The 20,388-nt window shown below is 44.0% G+C and overlaps 1 protein-coding gene across 5 annotated transcripts in view; it reads left to right on the forward strand.

Annotated features, from left to right (window-relative positions):
• The window catches only part of LOC112266167 (phosphatidylinositol 4,5-bisphosphate 3-kinase catalytic subunit beta isoform-like), a 141,569-nt gene that overhangs the window by 68,801 nt on the left and 52,380 nt on the right, over positions 1-20,388 (forward strand). For all 5 annotated transcript variants that reach the window (XM_042296354.1, XM_042296352.1, XM_042296353.1 and 2 more), the window contains one exon: positions 14,780-14,859. The gene's annotated coding sequence lies outside the window, so the exon portion shown is untranslated. The remainder of the gene's footprint in view (positions 1-14,779; positions 14,860-20,388) is intronic.

Raw genomic sequence — 20,388 nt, forward strand, 5'->3', positions numbered from 1 at the left:
TTCATGGGCAGGTCTCAGATCTGAACCCCAGGTAGAAGCCACCAGAGAAGGAGACAGAACCGAGGACGAAGACGCAGGTACCTCCGGATCCGATCTTGATTGGGAAGCCACCAAGGACGAAGGCACTGGAACCTCTGGATCCAGGGCGGCAAAGCTGTTTCTGCTCTGTGTCAGTTCCGGGCTCAACATCTCCATGGAAGCCCCCATTACTAGAGGACACCTTCGACTTCCACGGCGAGTGACTTACCTCCATGGCTGGTTGGTCAAGAACAGCTCCGTTCTCCAAGGAAGGGGGAGACCCCTTCGAGGATGAACCCTGCCTAGCGCCGGCCAGTCGGCTGTGGAGAGCCGACGCGGCAGATAAAAAAAAGTAGGTGGGCGTGGGTTCCCCAGTAGCTTATTTAGGTTTGTTACTTGCTTGCTAAGTATATCTACTTCGCTCCTGTTGTCCTCCGCAAGAAAGCTGTTGCTACATTGAAAGTCAGCACGGTCCACATTGTCCCGGAACAAAGCAAAGTAAACACAGTTCCTGCAACACTGGAAACGTTCAATAGTGGCCTCCATTTAAGACTGCGGAGGCAGCTAGGCTAGCTGGGCTTTCAGGTCTCTCCCCCTATACGGAATCTGGCAGGATCCCGGGACAGATGGCAGCGCTCACAGCAATTTAGCCCAACAGAGCCACAGGATTCTAAATAAAATAAAATAATATAAAAACACTGTCAGCTTTTAAACCGATGTCTTTAGTTCAGGTTTCGGCGTTGGACAACAAACATGTGTTGCGCTCTGACGTAGTGATTGACATGCGTGTGCGCGTCTATGGATGTGCTTGCCTAGTTAAAGGTTACACACACACCACACTGCCAAAGTTATTTTATTGGCATTTCCGTATGTCCCCATTACCAGTAAAACCTAATCAAAACCTATTTCTTTCACTTACTTGCTGTGCTTTTTCTTTGTTCATTTGTTCTGTCGTTTCATTCTCAACCAGGATTTATATAGAACGCCATTTGGGGCTTTGCGTGTCCAAAAAGATACTCGTCAAATAACACTATTTGACATGTCAAATAAGCTTGTTGACCCATCAGGACCTGAATATGACTGCACGTCAAATAATTTAACACGTTAATCCATTTTTTTAAACGTAGTGTAATCGATGTGTAGTAACTATCACTCGTATTTCATATGTCACAATGATTTCATCAATACGTATGCTATGATGCTGGTAAAGTTGTCTCGCGCACCTACAGTGCTGGTCATAAAAAAGCTAGCTAGCTGATGGATGCAAACAATGTAGTTCTTCCCCAAAAACATAGCAAAATATCAGTTTCAGTAGCCATAGTTAGCTAGCTGACTCACTTGGTGTCATCTAAAATAACCCTAGTTTATAAGACAGTTCTTATTTGATTAATGGTGGTCGGACCCATCTGTGAAGCGAGCCACGATAAGGATTAGCCACAATAGTGGGCTGTTAGCCTTCAAAATAAAAGTATGGCATAATTATACTATTTGTATTCATTTGCATCGCTGTCAATTATATACTTTTATTTTGAAGGCAAACCGCAAATTCCACTATTGGGCCTAATCATTATTGTGTCTAGCTTCACAACACAGTCCGGTTGGGCCTCACTAGCTAGCTGGCTGCTTATAACGTTAGCTGTGGGCAACAGGGTTAAGTAGCTGGCTAGTTCAATTTCAATAGGCGAACATCAAGTGGCAACCTAGCTAATACTTGCTCACAAGATTTCCTAAATCATTGCTAAGAATAATGAAAATTACTCTAGTTTCTACTGGTCATTGTTTTCAGGTTGGTTGTATTGGTGCTAAAGCTAGCTACCCCAGAAGTTGCAGTTGAACAAATGATGCTTTATAACCAACGCGGTATTGTAAATACATTGTTTGTGGCTGGTGTATGCTTGTTTGCAGACTTTTCTGTACATCATTGACAGTCATACTGTATATTTTTTTGACACGCAAAGACCCAAATGGCGTTCCATAGTATGTATGTCGTGAAGCTAATAGCGGTGTGTAACTCTGGGTGGGCTACATCGAAAAATAGCACACTTGGTGGTGTCTACCGGTGCTCGGCCAGTCGGCGAAAGCCATCATCACCCACGATAGAGAACGGTTGATTGTCAAGGGCAATGAATTCCATTATCTTGGCTTTAATGGATTTCACCTATTAGTTGTCTCGCTGAATTCTTACTCTTTCAAATGACTGCTCGACTTGTTTGACTGCTCGATCCACACAGCACAGATATTGTGGGCTAGGTTAGCTGTGTTGCACATGTAGCGCTAAATGTTACGTGGGGTCATTATGTCCTGTACCTACGTTAAATAGGTATGCACGGTAGCTTTGACATCGGTTTTTAACATCAGCGTTAAACTAGACATCGGGCCCATACCGATGTTGCCGTTTTTAGATAATATTAGCCGATTCCGATATGTTCACCAACTATATCCTGCATCCCTAAGTGAAATGTGTTGTTTTCCAGGGTCAGCTGTAGTAAAATGGCACCCCTGGAGCAAATTAGGTTTAAGTACCTTGCTCAAGGGCACATAGACAGATTTTTCACGTTGTCGGCTCTAGTATTCAAACCAGCGACCTTGCGGTTACTGGCCCAACGCTCTAACCGCTCGGCTACCTGCCGCCTACATACCGGTGTTCATGCATTTCCTCTCCCTTTTCTGCCTGTTGTTTATCATCTGACCTCTGGCTGCTCTTAGCCAAATACTGTATATCGCTCCTACAGGTTAGGGGTGTGTGTGTGTGACACCTACACAAAAAATGTGCAGGTGTGGATTGTAATGTAGACATAAACGTCCAGTATATTGTGGGAGTATTTGCGCCTGGTGAGCAGACATCATGGAAATGTTTTCTCACTATTTGTCTGCTACTCCTCCATCTCACCCTTGTGTGTGTGTGTGTGTGTGTGCACCATACCCTTGGCTGGGGCCTTTGTTCAGGCAGAAGGTAACTGATTTACAGCATCCAGGGGAGCTATGGCAACTATATCAGACTCACACACACACACAGCCCCTCCCATCTTGGGGCAGTCTTACATTGGTCCCTAAAATTAGACGGAGAGAAGGACGGAGAAAGTTCACAAGCTGTCTCACACAGTCCAGGACACACACACACACACACACACACTGACACTCCTCTCACACAACATCATCATCACAGTTTTCTTAGATAATTAAAATGTATGGACTTTAAGTGGGTGATTGTGTACTGTGTGTTATTCTGAGTACATCTGTAATACATGAGGGGCAGGGTTCATAGGTGTCCTAGTATGGCTGTGTATTGTGTTTGTGATTGGCAGACCAAGGTATTTTGTTTACTTCCAGGCAGTGATGACGCAGGGTCTTCTGTAAAGACTTCTTGAGGACCTGTGTGTGTGTTTGATGAGTGTGTGTGTGTGTGTGTTTGATGAGAGTGTGTGTGTGTGTTTGATGAGAGTGTGTGTGTGTGTGTGTGTTTGATGAGTGTGTGTGTGTGTGTGTGTTTGATGAGAGTGTGTGTGTGTGTGTGTGTTGTTGAGAGTGTGTGTGTGTGTGTGTGTGTGTGTTGATGAGTGTGTGTGTGTGTGTTGATGAGAGTGTGTGTGTGTGTGTGTGTGTTTGATGAGAGTGTGTGTGTGTGTGTGTGTTGATGAGAGTGTGTGTGTGTGTTTGATGAGAGTGTGTGTGCGTTTGATGAGAGTGTGTGTGTGTGTGTTTGATGAGAGTGTGTGTGTGTGTGTGTTTGGTGAGAGTGTGTGTGTGTGTGTGTGTGTGTGTGTGTGTTGTGGTGAGAGTGTGTGTGTGTGTGTGTTTGGTGAGTGTGTGTGTGTGTGTTTGGTGAGAGTGTGTGTTTGGTGAGAGTGTGTGTGTGTGTGTTTGTTTGGTGAGTGTGTGTGTTTTTGGTGAGAGTGTGTGTGTTTGGTGAGAGTGTTTGGTGAGAGTGTTTGGTGAGTGTGTGTGTGGTGAGAGTGTTTGGTGAGAGTGTTTGGTGAGTGTGTGTGTTTGGTGAGAGTGTTTGGTGAGAGTGTGTGTGTGGTGAGAGTGTTTGGTGAGTGTGTTTGGTGAGAGTGTGTGTGTTTGGTGAGAGTGTTTTGGTGAGAGAGTGTGTGTGTGTTTGGTGAGAGTGTGTGTGTGTTTGGTGAGAGTGTGTGTGTGTTTGGTGAGAGAGTGTGTGTGTTTGGTGAGAGAGTGTGTGTTTTGGTGAGTGTGTGTGTTTGGTGAGTGTGTGTGTTTGGTGAGTTTGTGTGTGTGTTTGGTGAGAGTGTGTGTGTTTTGGTGAGTGTGTGTGTGTGTGTGTTTGGTGAGAGTGTGTGTGTTTGGTGAGAGTGTGTGTGTTTGGTGAGAGTGTTTGGTGAGAGTGTGTGTGTTTGGTGAGAGTGTTTGGTGAGAGTGTTTGGTGAGAGTGTGTGTTTGGTGAGAGTGTTTGGTGAGTTTGTGTGTGTGTGTGTGAGTGTGTTTGGTGAGAGTGTGTGTGTGTGTTTGGTGAGAGTGTTTGGTGAGTGTGTGTTTGTGTGTTTGTGTTTGGTGAGAGTGTGTGTGTGTTTGGTGAGAGTGTGTGTGTTTTGGTGAGAGTGTGTGTGTGTTTTGGTGAGAGTGTGTGTGTGTGTGTTTGGTGAGTGTGTGTGTTGTGTTTGGTGAGAGTGTGTGTGTTTGGTGAGTGAGTGTGTGTGTGTGTGTGTGTGTGTGTGTGTGTTTGGTGAGAGTGTGTGTGTTTGGTGAGAGTGTGTGTGTTTTGGTGAGAGTGTGTGTGTTGCGTGTGTGTGTGTGTGTGTGTTTGTGTGTGTGTGTGTTTGGTGAGAGTGTGTGTGTTTGGTGAGAGTGTGTGTGTGTTTGGTGAGAGTGTGTGTGTTTTGGTGGTGAGTGTGTGTGTGTGTTTGGTGAGAGTGTGTGTGTTTGGTGAGTGTGTGTGTGTTGGTGAGAGTGTGTGTGTGTGTGTTTGGTGAGTGAGAGTGTGTGTGTTTGGTGAGAGTGTGTGTGTGTTTGGTGAGAGTGTTTGGTGAGAGTGTGTGTGTTTGAGTGTGTGTGTGTGCGTGTGTGTGTGTGTGTTTGTGTTTGAGAGTGTGTGTGTTTGGTGAGTGTGTGTGTTTTGGTGAGTGTGTGTGTGTGTGTGTGTGTTTTGGTGAGAGTGTGTGTGTTTGAGAGGTGAGTGTGTGTGTGTTTGTGTTTGGTGAGTGTGTGTGTGTTGAGTGGTGAGTGTGTGTGTGTTTGTTTGTGAGTGTGTTTGGTGAGAGTGTGTGTGTTTGAGAGTGTGTGTTGTTTGTGTGTGTGTGTGTGTGTGTGTTTGGTGAGTGAGTGTGTGTGTTTTGGTGGTGTGTGTGTGTGTGTGTGTGTGTGTGTGTGTGTGTGTGTGTGTGTGTGTGTATGTGTGTGTGTGTGTGTGGTGAGTGTGTGTGTGTGTTGGTGAGTGTGTGTGTGTTTGGTGAGTGTGTGTGTGTGTTTGGTGAGTGTGTGTGTGTTTGGTGAGTGTGTGTGTGTTTGGTGAGTGTGTGTGTGTGTGTTTGGTGAGAGTGTGTGTGTGTTTGTGTGTTTGTTTGGTGAGAGAGTGTTTGGTGAGAGTGTGTGTGTGTTTGCGTGTGTGTGTGTGTTTGGTGAGAGTGTGTGTGTGTGTGTTTGGTGAGAGTGAGTGTGTGTGTTTTTGGTGAGAGTGTGTGTGTTTTTGGTGAGTGAGTGTGTGTTTGGTGAGTGAGTGTGTGTGTGTGTGTGTGTGTGAGAGTGTGTGTGTTTGGTGAGTGTGTGTGTGTTTGGTGAGAGTGTGTGTGTGTTTGCGTGTGTGTGTGTGTTGTGTGTGTGTGTGTGTGTTTGGTGAGAGTGTGTGTGTTTGGTGGTGTGTGTGTGTGTGTGAGTGTTTGGTGAGAGTGTGTGTGTGTTTGGTGAGAGTGTGTGTGTGTTGGTGAGAGTGTGTGTGTTTGGTGAGAGTGTGTGTGTGTTTTGGTGAGAGTGTGTGTGTTTGGTGAGAGTGTGTGTGTGTGTGTGTGTTTGGTGAGAGTGTGTGTGTTTGGTGAGAGTGTGTGTGTGTTTGGTGAGAGTGTTTGGTGAGAGTGTGTGTGTTTGAGAGTGTGTGTGTGTGCGTGTGTGTGTGTGTGTTTTGGTGAGTGTGTGTGTTTGTGTTTGGTGAGTGAGTGTGTGTGTGTGTGTTTTGGTGAGTGTGTGTGTGTTTTGGTGAGAGTGTGTGTGTTTGGTGAGTGTGTGTGTGTTTGGTGAGTGTGTGTGTGTTTGGTGAGTGTGTGTGTGTGTTTGGTGAGAGTGTTTGGTGAGAGTGTGTGTGTTTGAGAGTGTGTGTGTTGCGTGTGTGTGTGTGTTTGGTGAGTGAGTGTGTGTGTTTGGTGTGTGTGTGTGTGTGGTGTGTGTGTGTGTGTGTGTGTGTGTGTGTGTGTGTGTGTGTGTGTGTGTGTGTGTATGGTGAGTGTGTGTGTGTGTGGTGAGTGTGTGTGTGTGTGTGTTTGGTGAGTGTGTGTGTGTGTTTGGTGAGTGTGTGTGTGTTTGGTGAGTGTGTGTGTGTGTTTGGTGAGTGTGTGTGTGTTTGGTGAGTGTGTGTGTGTGTTGGTGAGTGTGTGTGTGTGTGTTTGGTGAGAGTGTGTGTGTGTGTGTTTGGTGAGAGTGTGTTTTTGGTGAGTGTGTGTGTGTGTTGTTTGGTGAGTGTGTGTGTGTGTGTGTGTGTGTGTTTGGTGAGTGTGTGTTTGGTGTGTGTGTGTGTGTGTTTTGGTGAGTGTGTGTGTTTGTGTGTGTGTTTGGTGAGTGTGTGTGTGTGTGTGTGTGTGTTTGGTGAGAGTGTGTGTGTGTGTGTTTTTGTTTGGTGAGAGAGTGTTTGGTGAGAGTGTGTGTGTGTGTGAGTGTGTGTGTGTGTGTGTGTTTGGTGAGAGTGTGTGTTTGGTGTGTGTGTTTGGTGTTTGGTGAGAGTGTTTGGTGAGTGTGTGTGTGTGTGTGTGTGTGTGTTTGGTGAGTGTGTGTGTGTGTGTTTGGTGAGTGTGTGTGTGTGTGTTTTGGTGAGAGAGTGTGTGTGTGTTTGGTGAGATAGTGTGTGTGTGTTTGGTGAGTGTGTTTGGTGAGAGTGTTTGGTGAGTGTGAGTGTGTGTGTGTTTTTGGTGAGAGTGTGTGTGTGTGTGTGTGTGTTTTGGTGAGAGTGTGTGTGTGTGTGTTTGGTGAGAGTGTGTGTGTGTGTGTGTGTGTGTTTTTGGTGAGAGTGTGTGTGTGTGTGTTTGGTGAGAGTGTGTGTGTGTGTGTTTTGAGTGTGTGTGTGTGTGTGTGTTTGGTGAGAGTGTGTGTGTGTGTGTGTGTGTGTTGGTGTGTGTGTGTTTTTGGTGAGAGTGTGTGTGTGTGTGTTTGGTGAGAGTGTGTGTGTGTTTGGTGAGTGAGTGTGTGTGTGTTTTGGTGAGTGTGTGTGTGTGTTTTGGTGTTTGGTGAGAGTGTGTGTGTGTGTGTGTTTGGTGAGAGTGTGTGTGTGTTTGGTGAGAGTGTGTGTGTGTGTGTGTTTGGTGAGAGTGTGTGTGTGTGTGTGTGTGTTTTTGGTGAGTGTGTGTGTGTGTGTGTGTTTTGGTGAGAGTGTGTGTGTGTGTGTGTGTGTTTGGTGTGTGTGTGTGTGTGTTTGGTGAGTGTGTGTGTGTGTTTTGGTGAGAGTGTGTGTGTGTGTTTTGGTGAGAGTGTGTGTGTGTTTTGGTGAGAGTGTGTGTGTGTGTTTGGTGAGTGTGTTTGGTGAGTGTGTGTGTGTGTTGCGTGTGTGTGTGTTGTGTGTGAGAGTGTGTTTTTGGTGAGAGTGTGTGTGTGTGTGTGTGTGTTTTTGGTGAGTGTGTGTGTTTGGTGAGTGTTGTGTGTGTTTGTTTGTGAGTGAGTGTGTGTGTGTGTGTGTGTGTGTTTGTGTGTGTGTGTGTGTGTGTGTGTGTGTGTTTGGTGAGAGTGTGTGTGTTTGGTGAGAGTGTGTGTGTTTGAGAGTGTGTGTGTTGAGAGTGTGTGTGTGTGTGTGTTTGGTGAGAGTGTGTGTGTTTGGTGAGAGTGTGTGTGTGTGTGTTTGGTGAGAGTGTGTTTGGTGAGAGTGTGTGTGTTTGGTGAGAGTGTGTGTGTTTGAGAGTGTGTGTGTTGTTTGTGTGTGTGTGTGTTTGTTTGTGAGTGAGTGTGTGTGTTTGGTGAGTGTGTGTGTTTGGTGAGTGTCTGTGTGTGTGAGTGTGTGTGGTGAGAGTGTGTGTGTTTGGTGAGAGTGTGTGTGTGTTTGGTGAGAGTGTGTGTTTGGTGAGAGTGTGTGTGTGTGTGTGTGTGTGTGTGTGTGTGTGTGTGCGCTCTTGATTAGTGTAACTAAAGGAGCCTCTGAGTCGTTGATGTGAAGGGTACACCTACTGAGAGGGGTCCCTAGCTGGTGGGTCTTCAGATCTAGTTGAGAGAGATGCGTGTCTGTCTTCATGTCATATAGTCAGTGTTCTTTAGACTAGGTGAAGAGAGCTGTTACGTACAGGGCCTATAGAAAGTGTACTCCCCTTAGAATTTTAATGTAGCAAAATGGGAAAAAGGTTCATCTAAATAGGGATTCAATTCGTTTTTTTTCCTCCAGATCTACACAACCTACTTTACATTTTCAAAGTGAAAGTTCCTAATTTAGAAAAACTCAAATATCATAATTGGATAAAGGCATCCACATGCTTCCCAGCCGAATCAATTCGTGCATATATTATGACGACATTTTGCAACGTTGATGTTTGTTTTGGACATTGACAAGAGTTTTTTTTTCTCTCTCTCGGCAGTTCGGGTGCACAATATATTTTTTCTCGAGGCAAGCCGAAGTCGGTAACCCCCTCATCAGCGATTTGGTCAACAGTAGGGATTCTTCAATGCAGTGCCGGTTGTCATTCAACGAGAGATGTCTTGTCTTCATGCAAAAAAATTCACTTGAGAAATACTGCACCAAACATCCGAGTCAGATGCAATGAAGACCTCCTCTGCAAAAACATCAAAATGAATGACAACTCAAGTCTATCTTAAATTAATTGACTTTTTTGAGGAAGTGTATGCATGCGTGTGAAGGCTTCGTCTGCGTAAGCATCCACGCTCAGCACAGATGCAGCACCCAGACCTGCGCCATCCACCATTGCTTTGTGCATTGTGCTACGTACCGTTAGCATTTTTTGGTTAGCGCCATGAGCCTGTCTGCTAGTTAGCCATTGATTCAGTGAAGAGCCCAGTGTTATCTTAGACTGCAAAGCATGCTTGAACAAGGCCCCTTTTTACTGTGGTTCCAGGCAGCTTAGACGGACGCCAGTGACGTTCTACTGAGATGGATCTCTCTCGTCTCATCGCTTGTAGAGGGGTGTGCATCCAGACAGGGATGAATCAGTAACTGTCCCTGCCATAATACTGCTAAATACACTGAACACAAATATAAACGCAACATGCAACAATTTCAAAGATATTGCTAAGTTACAGTTCATATAAGGAAATCAGTCAATTGAAATACATTTTTTTAGGTCCTAATTTGTGGATTTCACATGACTGGGAATACAGATATGCATCTGTTGGACACAGATACCTTAAGTAAGCATTTCACTGTTAGTCTACCCCTGTTGAAGCAAACAGAATTTGTTGCTAGAGGTTTGGTGTGTTGGTTAACGTTTAGCATCCGAGTTTCCTGGTACAGCCAGACAGGCCGAGACTGACAGACGCACAGACAGACAGGTGTAAACCGCATGCTTAGACAGACACATGCACACAAAAGCAAACTCGGACAGAAATACACAACTGTTGGATGTATTGGGTTATGTGATCATTTGAGAGCTTTGATAAGCCCAGCTCCCTATGAATCCATCCAGTCAGTTAAACATTGACTCTCCAGACTACAACATCTTATCAGTACAGCTACAGCCACACAGTTCTTGGAATGAGCATGAGTCGGCCGCTCATAGGGGTTTTTGCGGTGTGTGTGTGTGTGTGTGTGTGTGTGTGTGTGTCTGCTTGTTTTTGTGATCTATCTTTAGCTGTCCATTTCTATAGCCTATTCTGGAGAAACTCAGAATGGACTGTGTGCTTGACTGTCCGTAATATATTACATTACGCCCAGTTCATCGCTGTCTTTCTGAATTGATCCAGTCCCTTACAGGTGGGTGATATGCTCCATTCTGAGTGACACTGTCATAGTGAACACAGACAGACACACAAACTCTGGTGTTGTTTTCCTGGGCTGCATAGGGTCACACCCTCCTAAACAAGATGAGCCATCTGCCATTGGGAAAAAACAGGAAGTCAGCAGCCTTCCTCCTCGTGTGTGTATTACGTGTCTGTCTTCAGTGTTTGTATATTTGAAGTCGGACTGTGTGTCTGCAGTATGTTTATCTACGAGACCACAGAGTTTACATTTCCTCTGCCGTCATTGAGTGGATATAGCCCTTTGAAGCGCGGGAGCTGGTGTGATACAGGGCCATATGTAAACAGCAGGATAATATTGTGGTACATTATGTCAGTAGGCCTCTATCCCTGTATTCTGTGTACCATAGCTCTAAGTACCCTCTTTATAAGAAATCTGATGCCTCAGCTATGTTTGAAAAATATGATATTCACGTGGACCTTCCCTGGAGAGGGGCGAGAGCTAGGAGGGGAAGGGAGAGCGGGAGGGTGAGCCACAGAAACATCTGAGTGGTAGTGCTTGCAATATCCTTTGTCTTAAATGGAGAGAAAAGAGGAGCCCCTTTGAGGGAGTGAAATGCCACTTGGGTTGAAGGGCCATACATATATGGTCTCACTCTCTGAGAAGGACCCCATCATCTGTCTTCTTGCTCAAACACTCACTGACTGTGTGATCTCGTTCTCCGTAGCTGATGTGAGTAAGACCTTTAAACAGGTCAACATTCGCAAGGCCGCGGGGCCAGACAGAATACCAGGATGCGTACTCGGAGCATACGCTGACCAACTGGCAAGTGTCTTCACTGACATTTTCAACCTGTCCCTAACCCAGTCTGTAATACCAACGTGTTTCAAGCAGACCACCACAGTACTGTGGTCAAGAACGCCAAGGCAACCTGCCTAAATGGCTATCATCCCGTAACACTCACATCTATAGCCATGAAATGCTTTAAAAGACTGGCTCACATCAGCGCCATCATCACAGACACCCTGGACCCACTCAAATATGCATACAGCCCCAACAGATTCACAGATGACACGATCTCTATTGTACCCCACACTGCCCTCACCCACCTGGTCAAAAGGAATACCTATCTATGTAAGAATGCTGTTCATTGACTACAGCTCAGCATTCAACACTATAGTCCCCTCCAAGCTCATCACCAAGTTCAGCACCCTGGGACTGAACTCCTTCCTCAGCAACTGGATCCTGGACTTGCAGGTCGGCTGCCCCCAGGTGGCGAGTGTAGGCAACAACACATCCACCACGCTAACCCTCAACACAGGGGCCCCTCAGGGGTGTGTGTGCTTAGTCCACTCCTGTACTCGCTGGTCACCCATGACTATTGCCACGCACGACTCCAACACCATTAAGTTTGCCGACAATACGAAGGTGTTGGGCCTGATCAACAACAATGAAGCAGCCTATAGGGAGGTCAGAGACCTGGCAATTTGGTGCCAGGACAACAACCTCTCCCTCAACATCAGACAAAAGACAAAGGAGCTGATCGTGGACTACAGGAAACTGATCGATAGGGCTGTAGTGCATGGGGTCTGTGTACACATTACTAAGGAATTAACATGGTCCACACCAGGGGTTGGAACCAAAATGATTTCCCAATCATTTTGTTTTGAACATAACCATTTTTTCCCCGTACTGTTCTGACCAGCAAAATACAATTCTGAACTGGTTCTAATGAAGAACAAAAAAGTAACGCTTTATTTCAGTAATTTTTTAAAATTTGAAATCGATGGTGCGGGTAAGATATATATTTTGTATCGGAAATTTGAATTTTGCCGTAATAGCATAGTTTAATCATAATGAAAGACAAGCACACACACACTGTGCTGCCAATCGGTGTAGGGCGTGAGGTGTAATAGACATTTTGCGGGTGAGGCGTGAGAGGATGGAGGAAGCTTGCTTTGAAGCACTGGGCATCTTGTTATGACATGCATTATGTGGATTAGGTCCTGAATTATGGAGGAACTTCGGATGTGTTTGACCTTGAATGACTAACGTTGAACCAGAGCAAACATTAGCTACCCAGCTAACAAGCTTGTGTGTGCAGAGCAGCACCAGAATTTAAAAAAGGTTTTACCTTTATTGTAGTTAATAAATCCACTGTGAAACGTGATAACTATAGTATCCTTAACTTGCATTAAAATAAGTGAATCCATTCTTCTCTGTATAACCTCTCCCTAATTTCTGAACCACTCTTATGTCTTCAGTAGGCTATAGTAACCTATGCTTGAGAGACGAAGGGCAGGTAGCCTGCAGGCATTCAGGCATGTGCAAGGCACCCGACCGCAAGGCGCTACAGAGGGTGAGGAGTACAGCCCAATGCATCACTTGGGCCGGGCTCCCTGCCACCCAGGACCTTTATACCAGGCTGTGTCAGAGGAAGGCCCAAAACAATTGTCAGACTCCAGCCACCAAAGCCATAGACTGTTCTCTCTGCTACCGCACTGCAAGCGGTACCAGTGCTTGAAGCCTAGAACCAACAGGACCCTGAACAGCTTCTACCCGGAGCCATAAGACTGCTAAACAAGACTGATAAATAGCTAATCAAATGGGTACCCGGACTACTTGAATTGACTTTTTTTGTTGCACTGACTCTATGCTCACACATACTTGCACACACACACCCCACATACACTGCTGCTGCTGTCTATTATCTATTCTGTTGCCTAGTCACTTTACCCCTACAGTTGAAGTCGGAAGTTTGCATACACCTTAGCCAAATACATTTAAACTCAGTTTTCACAATTCCTGACATTTAATCAGAGTAAAAGTTCCCTGTCGTAGGTCAGTTAGGATAACCACTTTATTTTAATAATGTGAAATGTCAGAATAATCGTAATGAGAATGATTTATTTATTTCAGCTTTTATTTCTTTCATCACATTCCCAGTGGGTCAGAAGTTTACATACACTCAATTAGTATTTGGTAGTGTTGCTTTTAAATTGTGTCAAATTTGGGTCAAACGTTTCGGGTAGGCTTCCACAAGCTTCCCACAATAAATTGGGTGAATTTTGGCCCCTTCCTCCTGACAGAGCTGGTGTAACTGAGTCAGGTTTGTAGGCCTCCTTGCTCGCACACGCTTTTTCAGTTCTGCCCACACATTTTCTGTAGGATTGAGGTCAGGGCTTTGTGATGGCCACTCCAATACCTTGACTTTGTTGTCCTTAAACCATTTTGCCACAACTTTGGAAGTGTGCATGGGGTCATTGTCCATTTGGAAGACCCATTTGCGATCAAGCTTTAAGTCCCAGTCCCTCCTGCAGCAAAGCACCCCCACAACATGATGCTCCCACCCCTGTGCTTCACGGTTGGGATGGTGTTCTTTGCAAGCCTCCCCTTTTTCCTCCAAACATAACGATGGTCATTATGGCCAAACAGTTTCATCAGACCAGAGCACATTTCTCCAAAAAGTTTGATATTTGTCCCCATGTCCAGTTGCAAACCGTAGTCTGGCTTTTTTATGGCGGTTTTGGAGCAGTGGCTTCTTCCTTACTGAGCGGCCTTTCAGGTTATGTTGATATAGGACTTGTTTTACTGTGGATATAGATACTTTTGTACCTGTTTCCTCCAGCATCTTCACAAGGTCATTTGCTGTTGTACTGGGATGATTTACACTTTTCGCACCAAAGTAAGTTCATCTCCTTCCTGAGCGTTATGACGGCTGTGTGGTCCCATGGTGTTTGTACTTGAGTACTATTGTTTGTACAGATGAACGTGGTACCTTTAGGCGTTTGGAAATTGCTCCCAAGGATGAACCAGACTAGTAACCGGAAGGTTGCATGTTCAAACCCCCAAGCTGACAAGGTACAAATCTGTCATTCTGCCCCTGAACAGGCAGTTAACCCACTGTTCCCCGGTAGGCTGTCATTATAAATAAGAATTTGTTCTTAAATGACTTGCCTAGTTAAATAAAGGTAAAATAAAAAATTAATTAAGACTTGTGGTCTACCATTTTTTTTTAAGGTCGTGGCTGATTTCTTTAGATTTTCCCATGATATCAAGCAAAGAGGCACTGAGTTTGAAGGTAGGCCTTGAAATGCATCCACAGGTAGACCTCCAATTGACTCAAATTATGTCAATTAGCCTATCCGAAGCTTCTAAAGCCATGACATTATTTTCTGGAATTTTCCAAGCTGTTTATAGGCACAGTCAACTCAGTGCACGTAAACTTCTGACCCACTGGAATTGCGATACAGTGAATAAGTGAAATAATCTGTAAACAATTATTGGAAAAATTACTTGTGTTATTCACAAAGTAGATGTCCTAACCGACTTGCCAAAACTATAGTTTGTTAGCAAGAAATTTGTGGAGTGGTTGAAAAAATGAGTTTTAATGACTCGTAAACTTTCGACTTCAACTGTACCTTTATGTATATAGCTACCTCAATTACCTTGTTCCCCTGCACATCGACTCGGTACTTGTACTCCCTGTATATAGCCATGCTATTGTTGTTATTCACTGTATTTATTACTCTGTCACTTTGCAGTGTTGGGAAAAGGATCCATAAGTAAACATTTCACTGTTAGTCTACACCTAATATTTATGAAGCATGTGGCAACAATGTTATTTGGTACCTCCCGTTGATTCTCTGTAACTGATCTCCTACACACACACACACACACACACACACATACTGATGTTGTTCCTTCTCCCCCCAGATGCAGTGTCCCTCCACCTCCCCAGATGCCACTAGCATGGAGGAGAGATACAGGGAATAAGAGCCTCCAGGAGACCGCAGGTAAGACCTGCATGTATTTGTCTTTAGGAAAAGCACCAGGCAAATACAGAGCCTTCAGAAAGTATTCATACCCCTTGACTTATTCCACAATTTTTGCTGTTACAGCCTGAATTCAAAATGGATTAAATATTTTTTTTTCTCACCAATCTATACAAAATACCCCACAATGGAAGTGAAAACATGTTTTTTGAAATTTGAGTAAACTTTGTAAAAGCACTTTGACAGTGATTACAGCTCTGAATCTTTGGGTAAATCTCCAAGAGCTTTATACCGGAGTTGTGCAACATCTTCCCATTTTTATTATTTTCAAAATTCTGAACCAGGTTTCCTCTAGGATTTTGTCTGTGCTTAGCTCCATTCCATAAATGTTTTTATTCTGTAAAACTCCCCAGTTCTTAACGATTACAAGAATACCTCTAACATGATTCAGCCACCACTATGCTTGAAAATATGGAGAGTGGTACTCATATGTTTTGGGCAAATCCAATACGACTAACACTTTGTATTCAGGACAAAAAGTGAATTGCTTTGCCATATTTTTTTGCAGTATTACTTTAGTGCTTTGTTGTAAACAGGATGCATGTTATTTATTTATATATATTTTAAATATTTGTATTCTATACGGGCTTCTTTTCACGTATTGTGGAGTAACTACAATGTTGTTGATCCATCCTCAATTTTCTCCTGTCACTGCCATTAAACTCTTAACTGTTTTAAAGTCACCATTGGCCTCTAGTGAAATCCCTGAGTGGTTTCCTTCCTCTCCGGCAACTGTGATAGGAAGGAAGCCTGTATTTGTGTAGTGACTGGATGTATTGATACACCATCCAAAGTGTAATTAATAACTTCTCCATGCTTAAAGGGATATTCAGCTTTGTTTTTAGCCATCTGCCAGTAGGTGCGCTTCTTTGCAGCCATTGGAAAACCTCCCTGGTCTTTGTGGTTAAATCTCGACTAAAGGACCTTAGATAATTATATGTGCGGGGTACAGAGATGAGAGTCATTCAGAAAACATGTAAAACATTATTATTGCACATAGTGAGTTCATGCAACTTATGTGACTTGTTAAGCAAATGTTTACTTCTAAACTTTAGGCTTACCATAACAATGGGGTTGAATACTTATTGACTCAAGACATTTCAGCTTTTCAGTTTTAATTTGAAAAAACTATGGAAATTCAAAAGGCATAATTCCACCTTGGCATTATGGGGTATTGTATTTAAGTGACAATCTCAATTGAATCCATTTTAAATTCAGGCTGTAAAACCAACAAAATGTGGAAAAAGTCAATGGGTGTGAATACTTTCTGAAGGTACTGTATATCTTAGCTAAGAATGCTGGCAAGTTAGAAAGTGCATTTTCCCACCTACATTAGTGTATTCGGAAAGTATTCAGATCCCTTGACTTTTCCACCCTTTGTTACATTACAGCCTTATTCTAAAATTGATTAACAATTTAAATCCCTCATCAATCTACACACAATACCCCATAATGACAAAGCAAAAACAGGTTTTTAGAATTGTTTTCAAAAAATAAAATAAAAAACGTACAGTACCACACCTACTTGTTCAAGGGTTTTTCTTTATTTTTACTCTTTTCTACATTGTAGAATAATAGTGAAGACATCAAAACTATGAAATAACACATGGAATTATTTCGTAACCAAAAAAGTGTTAAACAAAATATATTTGAGATTCTTCAAAGTAGCCACCCTTTGCCTTGATGGCAAAGGGTGTGCACACTCTTGGCATTCTTTCAACCAGCTTTACCTGGAGTGCTTTTCCAACAATCTTGATGGAGTTCCCACATATGCTGAGCACTTGTTGGCTGCTTTTCCTTCATTCTGCGGTCCGACTCATCCCAAACCATCTCAATTGGGTTGAGGTCGGGTGATTGTGGAGGCCAGGTCATCTGATGCAGCACTCCATCAATCTCCTTGGTCAAGTAGCCCTTACAGAGCCTGAATGTGTGTTGGGTCATTGGTCTGTTGAAAACAAATGATAGTCCCATTTTGCGTAAATCCAGATGGGATGGCGTATCGCTGTAGAATGCTGTGGTAACCATGCTGGTTAAGTGTGCCTTGAATTCAAAATAAATCTTTGACAGTGTCACCAGCAATGCACCATCACACCGCCTCCTCCATGCTTCACGGTGGGAACCACACATGCAGCATCTGTGAAGCATTTATTTGGGCTGCAATTTGAGGTTCAGTTAATGAACTTGTCCTCTACAGCAGAGGTAACTCGGGGTCTTTCCTGTGGCGCTCATGAGAACCAGTTTCATCATATCGCTTGATGGTTTTTGCGACTGCACTTGTAGAAACTTTCAAAGTTATTTTAAATATTCTGGATTGACTGACCTTCATGTCTTAACGTATTGATTGACTGTCGTTTCTCTTTGCTTATTTGAGCTGTTCTTGCCATCATTTGGACTTGATCTTTTACCAAATAGGGCTATCTTCTGCTCAAACGCATTAAGAAAATTTTTTAACAAATTAACAATGCTTTCCAGGTAACTGCCTCATGAAGCTGGTTGAGAGAATTCTTAGAGTGTTCAAAGCTGTCGAGCCAAAGGGTGGCTACTTTGAAGAATCTCAAAAATAAAACATTTTTTTATTTGAACAATTTTTGATTACTTACATGATTCCATATGTGTTTTTTTTCATAGTTTTGATGACTTCCCTATTATTCTACAATGTAGAACTGTGTAAAAACAAAGAAAAATCTGGGAATGAGTAGGTGTGTGAACATTTATGGGGTATTGTGTGTAGACTGATGGGGGGAAACAAGTGTAATCCATTTTAGAATAATGCTGTAATAAAATGTGGGTAAAGTCCAAGGTTTGAATACTTTCAGAATTTTATTTTAGTTAACCTTTATTTAACTGGGCAAGTCCGTTAAGAAAAAAAATCGTATTTACAATGACGGTCTACCAAAAGGCCTCCTGCGGGGACGGGCTGGGATTAAAAATAATTTTTTTTATTAGAATATATGACAAAACACACATGACGAGAGACAACACTACATGAAAAGAGACCTACGACGACAACATAGCATGGCAGCAGCACATAACATGGTACAAACATTGGTTACAGACAACAGCACAAAGGGCAAGAAGGTAGAGACATCAATACATCACGCAAAGCAGCCACAACTGTCAGTAAGAGTGTCCATGATTGGCTATTGTGGCTAACGCCCTTGTCCAGAAGCAAGCACAAGTTAGCCTCGAGCTAGGCCCTATCCTCCGGCTAGCAAATGAAGTGCACCAACAACAATACCTCTCTTGCCAATTTGCCTGGACCCTTTGTCGACACGGAGTCCTGCCGATCCATCACGACTGGTCTGCTGACGTATTTCGGCCGATGTGCCCTCAACCAACCTCTGCGTCGTTGATGTCGGTGAGGACCCAGCTACTAGCCCCGGTCCGCTAAATCTGAGTGCCGTGTCTCCCGCCCGCCTAGCGTGGTGACGACTGCCGAGCGGCTCCCTGTTTCGTCCGTTGCTGCTTATTGGACCCTATGATCACTCAGCCACACAGCTGATGCCTGTTGGACTGTTTATGAACACGGAACTTCATTTTGTTATCTGTCGCCCCAGCCTCATACTCAGTGTGTAGCTAACTTGCCTATGCCGTTCTGTACCAACACTCATATATCTTTATGTACATATTCTTTATCCCTTTACACTTGTGTGTGTATAAGGTAGTAGTTTTGGAATTGTTAGGTTAGATTACTCATTGGTTATTACTGCATTGTCGGAACTAGAAGCACAAGCATTTCGCTACACTCGCATTAACATCTGCTAACCATGTGTATGTGACAAATAAATTTGATTTGAACTGACACTCTGCCCATTCATCACCATTTACCCGTGGTTGTTGTCCTAGTTGTTTACCCATTGTGTCTTAGCCCTCCCAATCAACACCCGTGATTGCTTTATGCATCCCTCTAATGCCACTATGCCTTGTATACTGTTGTTTAGGTTAGCTCTCATTTTGTTTTTTTGTTTTACTGCGGAGCCCCTAGTCCCGCTCTACATGCCCCACCCCCCCACACGTGGAGACCGTACCCACTGGTGCTTCCAGAGATGCAGCCGCTCATCGTCACTCAATGCCTAGGTTTACCTCCACTGTACTCACACCCTACCATGCCCTTGTCTGTGCATTATGCTGTGAATCTATCCTACCACGCCCAGGATTCTGCTCCTTTTACTCTCTGTTCCGAACGCGCTAGACGACCAGTTCTTATAGCCTTTAGCCGTACCCTTATCCTACTTCTCCTCTGTTCCTCTGGTGATGTAGAGGTTAACCCAGGCCCTGTGTGTCCCCAGGCGCTCTCATTTGTTGACTTCTGTAACCGGAAAAGCCATGGTTTCATGTATGTTAACATCAGAAGCCTCCTCCCTAAGTTTGCTTTATTCACTGCTCTAGCACACTCCGCCAACCCTGATGTCCTTGCCGTGTCTGAATCCTGGCTTAGGAAGGCCTCCAAAAATTCTGAAATTTCCATCCCCAATTACATTTTCCGTCAAGATGGAACTGCTAAAGGGTGCAGAGTTGCAATCTACTGTAGAGAGTCTGCAGAGTTCTGTCATACTATCCAGGTCTATGCCCAAACAGTTCGAGCTACTACTTTTAAAAATCCATCTCTCCAGAAATAAGTCTCACTGTTTCTGCTTGTTATAGACCCCCCTCAGCTCCCAGCTTTTCCCTGGACACCATATGTGAATTGATTGCCCCCCATCTATCATCAGTTAGTACTGTTAGGTGACCTAAACTGGGATATGCTTAACACCCCGGCCGTCCTACATTCTAAGCTAGATGTCCTCAATCTCACACCAATTATCAAGGAACCTACCAGGTACAACCCCAAATCCGTAAACATGGGCACCCTAATAGATATCATCCTGACCAACTTGCCCTCCAAATACACCTCTGCTGTTTTCAACCAGGATCTCAGCGATCACTCCCTCATTGCCTGCATCCGTAATGGGTCTGCGGTCAAACGACCACCCCTCAACACTGTCAAATGCTCCCTAAAACACTTCTGTGAGCAGACCTTTCTAATTGCCCTGGAAGGATGTTGACCTCATCCCATCAGTAGAGGATGCCTGGTTGTTCTTCAAACGTGCCTACCTCACAATCTTAAATAAGCATGCCCCTTTCAGAAAATGTAGAACTAAAAACAGATATAGCCCTTGGTTCACTCCAGACTTGACTGCCCTTGACCAGCACAAAAACATCCTGTGGCGCTCTGCAGTAGCTTCGAATAGTCCCTGCAATATGCAACTTTACAGGGAAGCCAGGAACCAGTATACACAGTCAGTTAGGAAAGCAAATGCTAGCTTTTGAAACAGAAATTTGCATCCAGCAGCACTACTTCCAAAAAGTTTGGTACACTAAAGTCTATGGAGAATAAGACCACCTCCTCTCAGCTGCCCACTGCACTGAGGGTAGGAAACACTGTCACTACTGATAAATCCACGATAATTAAGAATTTCAATAAGCATTTCTCGACGACTGGCCACGCTT

The sequence above is a fragment of the Oncorhynchus tshawytscha genome, linkage group LG13 (genome assembly GCF_018296145.1).
Source record: "Oncorhynchus tshawytscha isolate Ot180627B linkage group LG13, Otsh_v2.0, whole genome shotgun sequence".
Taxonomy (NCBI): domain Eukaryota; kingdom Metazoa; phylum Chordata; class Actinopteri; order Salmoniformes; family Salmonidae; genus Oncorhynchus; species Oncorhynchus tshawytscha.